The sequence below is a fragment of the Heloderma suspectum genome, chromosome 1 (genome assembly GCF_057233095.1).
Source record: "Heloderma suspectum isolate Gila_16-S chromosome 1, 16-S_ref, whole genome shotgun sequence".
NCBI classification, from domain to species: domain Eukaryota; kingdom Metazoa; phylum Chordata; class Lepidosauria; order Squamata; family Helodermatidae; genus Heloderma; species Heloderma suspectum.
The window spans coordinates 343,670,763-343,678,939 of NC_139458.1; the positions used below are offsets into that span (position 1 = coordinate 343,670,763).

Here is an 8,177-nt window from a genome sequence, read left to right on the forward strand (position 1 = left end):
CTTTTCTTTTTCTCTACCCCAGCCTTCCTGTCAACAACAGTTTCTTTTCTGTCTTTATAATGGAACTGGAGAATGTACAGAAAAAGCAATGAACTGATCACCGTGGCTCATCTTCCTTAAACGAGAATATCTTAAGTAGAGAAGACTATTTATATGAGGGGAAGGGCAAATGTCAGGCCAATTATTTATAAAGTCATGACCGATGTGAAATGGTGTGCATTGAGAAAAGCTATTTAAACTCTCACAAAATGGGAGCTCAGGATTATGCAGCGAAACTGGCAGCAGCTTTAAAGCAAATAACTGAAGTGACTACGTAACTGGCTCTTAATGGAGATTAGGATGGAACTATACGTTATGACAACCATGTGGTTGCCACCTCCGTTGAACACAGAAGGCTGACCCAGATGGACCATTGATATGACACGGTATGGAAATTCTTATTCAGGCTAGTTAGAGCATTTCACAACTGCAGTTAGATCACTTCATACTTGCCAAGTGACTTTCTGCAGATTCCCTGGGAACATCTAACCATTACTAGAAAACATTTCGGTTGGCTTTTGGAAATGATTTTAAGCCACCTCTAGTTCTGTCCTTCATACAGTGTCATAATATATAATAATGATTAGGCACTGGAGCAAAGTCTGGTCAAGCAAATCCAACATTGCCTCAGGCCTTTGTTCAGCAATGCATGAAAGTACATGTCTATCTTTAAACGTAATAATCCCTGCATGCAATCAGCTAGGAATGTGCTCCAGTGTCTTGAGATGAGCCCTCGGTAAGTGAGCAACTGGCAGATATGCAGACGAAACAGCAATATTAGCATGCACAGAGCTAATCACAGAGATCAGTGATACAGAGACCTGTGACAAAGACATTCCTGCTGAGCTACTTGTACTTCCATGAGTAGGATATTCTCCTACCCAGAGTTTACGAAGTCAAGAAGAAGAGAAAGAATTGGGCCCCACTCCTATATAAATTACAGTAAATATTACTGATTTCATATCAATGGGTATGTATATATTTAGGGATAGGGGCTTAGCTATCCCCTCTCCTGTTACAAGGAGGGAACCCCCCCCCCCCCCCGCACTGCCTGCTTATTTTAGGTATGAACCTATTTCAAACCCAGAGGGTGAAAACAATTTGTAAATCAATGCATCTGGAGTTGCCTCTTGGAACTAGAAATCATGATCCCAACTTGAAAGAGGCATTTGCATCTTTAAGGTCTCATATCACCCTTTCTTCCTGGTGCAGTTGTGTGTGAACCATCCTCTGCTTTTCAAAATTGTCTCCTCCTCTCCATCACGGTGCCCAATTTTATTCTAGAGTCCATGGCTTTGGAATAGTCTCTGCTGCACCCTGCCCCATAATACAGCAAAATTGTCACATGAAATCCTACAAATGGTTTCTTAATTGGTTCTGCCAGGCCTAGCCAGGGCCTCTCTTCCAGCCTGACCTTGAGCTATTATGGTCTGTGCAATTCAAGAAGACAAACACCAGCACTGTAAGATTCTCATTCCAAAACTTGAAGTGGGAAGAGCTTCCAGCTTCATCTCAGGCCTCCATGATCCATGGAGCCAGGGATTCATGTCCACAGTTGTGTAACTGATTAATTCTGAGCAGAGATGTTTCAGCAAACTGAATGACATACTCCTAAAACTTAGAGGGACTGTGAGAGTGACCTTCTGTAATTTGGGATGGTAGGCGTCTTCAAATGACGAAACAATAAATGAAGGAGATGAGTTCTATTCTTTCACTTTATTTCTTTTATTATATACAAAAATAAATAACACTTCTTATAAAAGGTAATCAAAATATTAAAAGAAGAAAAAAAGGAATCATGCAATAAATTCCCATGTCGTTCCTCCCTTATCAGTCACACTGGCTTCCAAATGCCGGGCTTAGCAGCCCATCCAAAGTAAAAGGCATGGGGGCGGGGATCCTGTGGTTTTTAACCTTAACACTACTTCTACCCCTCAATGTCCACATCGCCCTCCCTAGCAGTTAGTCATACTTGTATGTCTGCCCTTCCTCCAGGTGTTTTCACTTATTCATTCCTAGTTGCTGGTCTTTAATTCTTCCATATTCTCTGTTCTAAACTAATACTTTGATTGTTTTAGTGCCCACTTCCAACTGAGCTGTGCAATGGCCCTGCCTGTACATTACCTTCAAAGACAAAAGACAAATCTCCTGAATTAGAGTCATCCATGGGCTTCCCCTGCTTCTCTGGTGTAAGCCTGGAACTGTTACACACTCAGTGTTTTTCTCCCATCAGGGCATTCCAGGGGAAGGATTTCTTAAACTCAATGCAGGGAAGGACCAAAGGCCTGCTACCCAGCATTGGGGAAACCCAGCAAGACATAACACGAGAATTCAGCCTATGATCTTGAAAAAACAGGGCGGGTGCCTTGTTCTTTCCAAGTTTGCACAATTACAGAAAGAAAGAAAGAAAGAAAGAAAGAAAGAAAGAAAGAAAGAAAGAAAGAAAGATTCCTATACAAGGTAAAAGTCAAAGTGTTGACAGAATTTAGCCACTCCACCAGCTGCATTGGGCAAACACACAATCCCCACCACTCAGTTGCCCAAAAGAACCACCCACACTTCCTAGAATACAGGAGTGGGTTACACTCTATGGCATCTTAAAAATAAAAGAGAAAATTCATATCTGGAAAGACCCCTTCAGGAGGCTAAGAAGGGCTGTGTGGTAATTTAAGCACTTCCCAGATTCTAAGCATGGGTAGAAAAGTACATTCCCCAAAAGTAAGTCCCACTTCATTCAATAGAATTTACCTCCAAGAAAGTGTGCACAGAATTCTGGGCTTACTATCCGGGAATTATAATTAGTGAATTCCTTTGTTTCTTTAGTGATCTTGATTTATTATGTATGTTCTTTTTCTACTATGCAAGACAGAACAAAGTCCCTAATAACAGCTCAAAACAAACAATTAAAAATCTTATAAACAAGGTTTCAATGAAAATTTTAAAAATCCCTTTCCATTTTTATCTTATCATTAATGAACACTTTCCTCAAATAGGCAAACACCAGGTGTAAAAAAAATAGTTTGTGTGTGCATGAACTCTTGTGTGTGTGTGCTGCGTGCATTTGGGGTTGTGCCATGTTTTTCTGTGTGTGTGTTTTCACCCTTTCCTATTCTTAATGTGTTTTTAAAAATCCCCTAAGTTGTCAGACTATTTGAAAACAAAATACAGGTGTGCGTGTGCAGAAGGGATGCAGTGGTGCAGTTAGGTCTGGACCTTGGGGCCAAAGTCCAGGCCTTTGCAGCCCAGGGCGCCCCCAAACGACCACCCAGAGAGTGATGGCAGGTAATGAGGGCATCAGGGTAGCAAAAGCAAACCCCATTCGAGTCCTGTGGTCGTGATGGTGCTCTGTCAGTGCGCTTCTGCGCATGCGCAGAGTATTATTATTTTAAGCAGCGCTGGCGAACATTCTTAACATATAAGGGGCAGTATCCAAATGAATGGGGCTTAAGTTAGTCATGATTAACTTAAGTCTCATTCATTTCAATGGGTCAAATGCAGGACCAGCATCGGATACTGCCCCAGGAACGCAGAAGCCGTTGTACGGAGGGGAAAGGGGTGGGGTGAGAAAGAGGAGTGTTACCTGGGCGCTTCACAAGACCATCTCAGGGGGGGCCCCATAAGGCCATGACGTGGCTGCGCCCCTGGGCCCGCGGGAGAAGGCTGCGGCTTGGCGCTGCTGAGCTCAGCCGACACCTCAGTTCTAGGTCACGGCCTTCCCTGGTGACTCGCGAGGCCTCGGGGGAAGCTGCCACGCATTCCAGCCCGCTCGCCGGCTTGGAGAGCCCGCCTCGGGCCACGCGACGCAGCGTCCCCGGCGTCGCTTCCGACGCCGCCGGGCGGCCGCGAGCAGGCTTCGCCCCAGGCGGCCGCTCACCCGCCTCCGCGGGCGGCGCATCGCTCACCCCTGACGCGGGGAGGCGGTGCGAGGGAAGCGCGGCGGCCAATGGGCGGCGCGTAGGCGGAGCGGTTCAAGAGCGCGGGGGGAGCTCCGGCGGCGGTCAGCTTGACAGCCTCTTCCACGAGGCAGCGACCGGATTGCTGGCTGGGACTCCGCGGGGGCAGCAAGGCGACGCGAGCCCCTTCCTCTCTCCCTGGTTGGTGCGTGCGGTGAGTGCTGGCGCCTGTCGAAATCTCGCCCCGTGGGAGGGGAGGAAGGGACTAGACCGCGACCCTTTTGGCACGGGACAGGGGACGCCAGAGTGGAGCTGCGCCTCCTCTTTTCCATCTGGGGCGCGGGGGGGTCCTTTTTCTTTTCTTTTCCTTTCTGCCGCCGCCGCCGCCACCCTACGTCTGCCTGAACATCTTTAAAGAGGTGCGGACGCTGGGGGCGAAGCCGCTTCTGCTTGCTGAGCTGAAGAGGAAGTTTCGGAGCGTCTCAGCTCGGAGGAGCAAAGTTATGTGCGGCGAAGGCTGGAGCGCTTGCAGCACTTCCCCAGATCAGGCAGCTAGTGATGGGAAGTGAAGAGCCGTTCTCGGCTTTAGGGGAGCGCGGTATTTATTTTACTTGTAGCGGTGGAGCGCAAGGAGGCTTACAGAGATGTTCCAGGTAGCGCTGACCACACCCAGACAGGTGCTGTATCACCTGTCTTCAGGCTACGGTCCTGGCTGTGCTCTTTATAATTTGTTCTGCTGACATTTAAACAAACAAACAAAAAAAATGTGACCCAATAAGAAGCTGGGGACGAGAGAAATCCTACCGGTCTCTCTAGCCGTTGTTTTATATAGAGTGCGATCCTCGCCGGTTATACTTCATGGGAGCTTAACTACTGACTTCACTAGGAAGTGTCTGGTGCCCATTCATTGCCTTTTCCATCCGCAAAAAGGTTTGCCATCTGGTAAAGCCTGATTCTAAGCACTCCCCCGCAGTTCACTGCGGACAGGTTGTATTGATAATGAAACCAAGACTGCAATCTAAAGGGGAGGACAGAAGTGCAGTGGTAGAGCACCTGCTTTGCAGGCACAAGGTCCTCAGTTCAGTCTCCAGATAGGGCTGGATTAGAAAGGGTTCTGCCTGGAACTCTGGAAAACAGCTGCCAGTCAGAGTCAGCAATACTGAGCTATATGGACCAGTAGATGGACTTGATATAAGGGCGTTTCCTTTCCCCCCAATTTTATGCACACTTACTTGAGAGTATGTCGTTTATGGAACTTTGGGGAAAATGTTATAGAGTTCTGGTATTCTCAGAAAATGGTCTGACAGCACTCAAGATGTTAGGATGGTTGAAGTACGTGGATTTGGACCTGGCCAATACTTAGGGTGCTTCCAGATGGGGCTTTTATGGCCATCACCCTGCCTCATTCATCGAATTTTACTGGGGGTTTAGACATCATATTCCACTTTTAAACCTCCAATGTTTTCCCATCGCTTCTTCCATCTTGTCTCTTACTGCAGATAATCCATTAAGAAAGAAAAGATGGAATAACTGCACAGTGCCTTCTGATAGGTAGTGCTAGGAGCCCTCTGTCTGGAAGCACCCTTGTTTGGGAGGACTTTAAGCCTTTAAAGGAAATGTTGGATGTAAACGTGTGAGTGATGCTAACATATCAGTTCAGCAGTCCCTTATAATATTACAGGAAATCCCCAAACAAACAAAATATAATTCATGTTCAGCTCTGGCTTCTAACTTGGACGCAAGTCTGCAGGATGCACACCAGCATGATTGTGCTGTTTTACTTGTTCTGCTTCTGCCCTTTAATGTAGTAAGGAATTAATATAATTCAGACATGAACCTATTTTAAGGCCATTTTTATTGCCTTTCCCCAAATTGCTTTAAAATGGAATTCTCTTCCTTACTTCCCCCCAATTTTCCTAGGTGAAATGGCTTCACAGAACTGCTTACCTTGTAAATAAGGTCAGTTCTGGGGTGGAATTAGATGAATGTTTAACAGCACAATCCTCTACATGCCTACTCAAAAGTATCACTGTGTTCAGTGGGGCTTTCTCCAGTGTGTTTGGGACTGTAGCCTAAGGGGCATTTTAACATAGATCTGCCTTCGCTTTGAATTCATAACTTAGTGTGTACCTGATTTTTTTTTAAAAAAATTTAGTGCAGTTTTTCTCCAGCTGTGGGTGGGGCAGTTCCAAGATGCCGAATTTTCCAAATTATGGGATGGCCTCATGAGGATCACTGAAAGAATCACTGAAAGGTGCTAAGTCTCTGATCACTAGAACCCTAGTTACCTCAGGCTGAAAATTAAGTGTCACTGGAAAGGGACATGTGTAGGAACTGGGGAAGGGGGAGGGGCACAGGGCTGGACCTGTGTGGGGAGGGAGAGGCACCAGGGTCCTCTAGCAGCTTGGTGGGGAAGATGTGATGTGAGGTATGTAGAAGTTCACCTGGTACACCTAATTAGGTAACTAGGTTGGGTGGCAGTCAAGATCTAATGCATTTGTGTATGGGGGATTTCTTAAAACTTGAGAATATTGTTTTAGTGTATAGACTGAATGAGCATGATGGAGAATTATACCAATATGTATCAATAAGCCAGAATTTCAAGTATGGATAAATAACCAATTTTGGTCTTCTGGAAAGCAATGTTGTTGAAATAAAATAGTGTATTAAAGACAACACTTAGTTTGAGTACCCTGTTTCTGTATTATTTGTTAGTGCTCTACTCATTTCCTGTAAGCTGTGGTAGAGTAAGGAGAAAGTAGCTAGTTGTTCAAACATGCTGCTTCCATTGACTGCACTGCAGTTGACAGCCCTTTTTCTAAAACAAAACAAAATATTACTTCACTGATGTCTCCACCCTAATCCCACCTCAGTGGTGTTCCAGAGTATACCTCTTTACTTTCTCCCCCCAAAAAGTATGTGCCATTTGCTTTTATGAGGAAAAGTAAAACACTGATCTAGGATTGTTGTTTCAGTGAGGGTCAAACCTGCCCTCCTCTCTGACACTGGAGGGGCTGTTCCTCACTGACAGAGATCCCACAAAGCAAGTATACCATCTGCCTGTGAGCAGAGCACTGCATCCCCTGAGCCTGTCACAATGTCCAGTAGGATGTTTGGATCCAGAGATCTGCCTATGGAAAGGGGTGGGTGGAAGGTGAATTTCCCCTGAGCCCCCTGAAAATGATCTTACTCACAGAAAGTGCCTCCCTCTGATTATCCATGATATCCTCCTTTCCTCTCAGCCTCCTGCACCATGATCCATCCCATTCAGTAGGGTCCCCTGACCCATGGGGGGCAGTGGTGCTGTCAGGGCAGGAATGGGGTCCAGGTCTCCACTCAGCAGAATGAACAGAAAGACCCCCAAATGCAGCAGGACTGGTGTACCCCATTTTAAAAGAAGTAAAGTAATACAAATTACCATCTAAAGAGCCCCCTCCCCCATAAGACTATAAAGTCCAGAATCTAAATTTGCCTAATTGAACTACTGCTTGAGAGCGCGGGGGGGGGGGGGGCAGGGGTTTCCAGTGAGCGGAGAGGTGGGAAAGTCACCTTCTGCCCACCTCCTTCTGTGGGCAGTTCTCTGGATCCAAACCAATGCTTCTGTCAATCAATTTCACCACCAATAACAATGATGGGCATTTTGTGACTCTTAAATAAGATTCAGTTCTTCAAGACACTTATTGTAGAATTAAGTAATGCCTTTTCTTATGACCAGCTTGAGTACTGCTTTGTGATTTAAAGGGCATTTTGCAACTGCAGTCAAGTACTTCCACAGTAGGTAACTGAAAACCTACCTGTGATACCCACAGCTGTCAGAAATTTAAACCTCTTTTTCATCTTCAGATTATATTTTCAGTTGACATCTACTGCTTTGGGGAAGAGGACAAAGTCTTCAGAGAGCAAATGTTGCTTCTTTTTTATTGTTGTTGTTGTTCAGTCGTGTCCGACTCTTCGTGACCCCATGGACCATAGCACACCAGGCCTTCCTGTCCTGTGCTCTCTCCCGGAGCGTGCTCAAGTTCATATTCATTGCATCGGTGATGCTATCTAGCCATCTCATCCTCTGCCGTCCCCTTCTCCTTTTGCCTTCAGTCTTTCCCAGCATCAGGGTCTTAGACAGAAATGTGAAAGTATCCATAACTTTTTAATGTGCATTTGCAATGTAGCATTTTAAAAAGTTATAGTTCTCTACACCTTGATTATGGCAGATGTAACTAAAAAATATAGTGCCTTACTGATGGTGGA

The 8,177-nt window shown here is 45.7% G+C and overlaps 1 protein-coding gene across 5 annotated transcripts in view; it reads left to right on the top strand.

The window, feature by feature from the left end:
• STX11 (syntaxin 11) overlaps positions 1–8,177 on the top strand; it is a 55,014-nt gene that overhangs the window by 35,446 nt on the left and 11,391 nt on the right. The window contains exon 4 of one of the 5 annotated variants that reach the window (XR_014786725.1): positions 23–1,741. The exons of 3 other annotated variants lie outside the window; for them this stretch is intronic. The gene's annotated coding sequence lies outside the window, so the exon portion shown is untranslated. Of the gene's footprint in view, positions 1–22; positions 1,742–4,008; positions 4,147–8,177 lie in introns of those variants that run through there. One more of the 5 variants, XM_084827771.1, reaches the window with a different exon arrangement.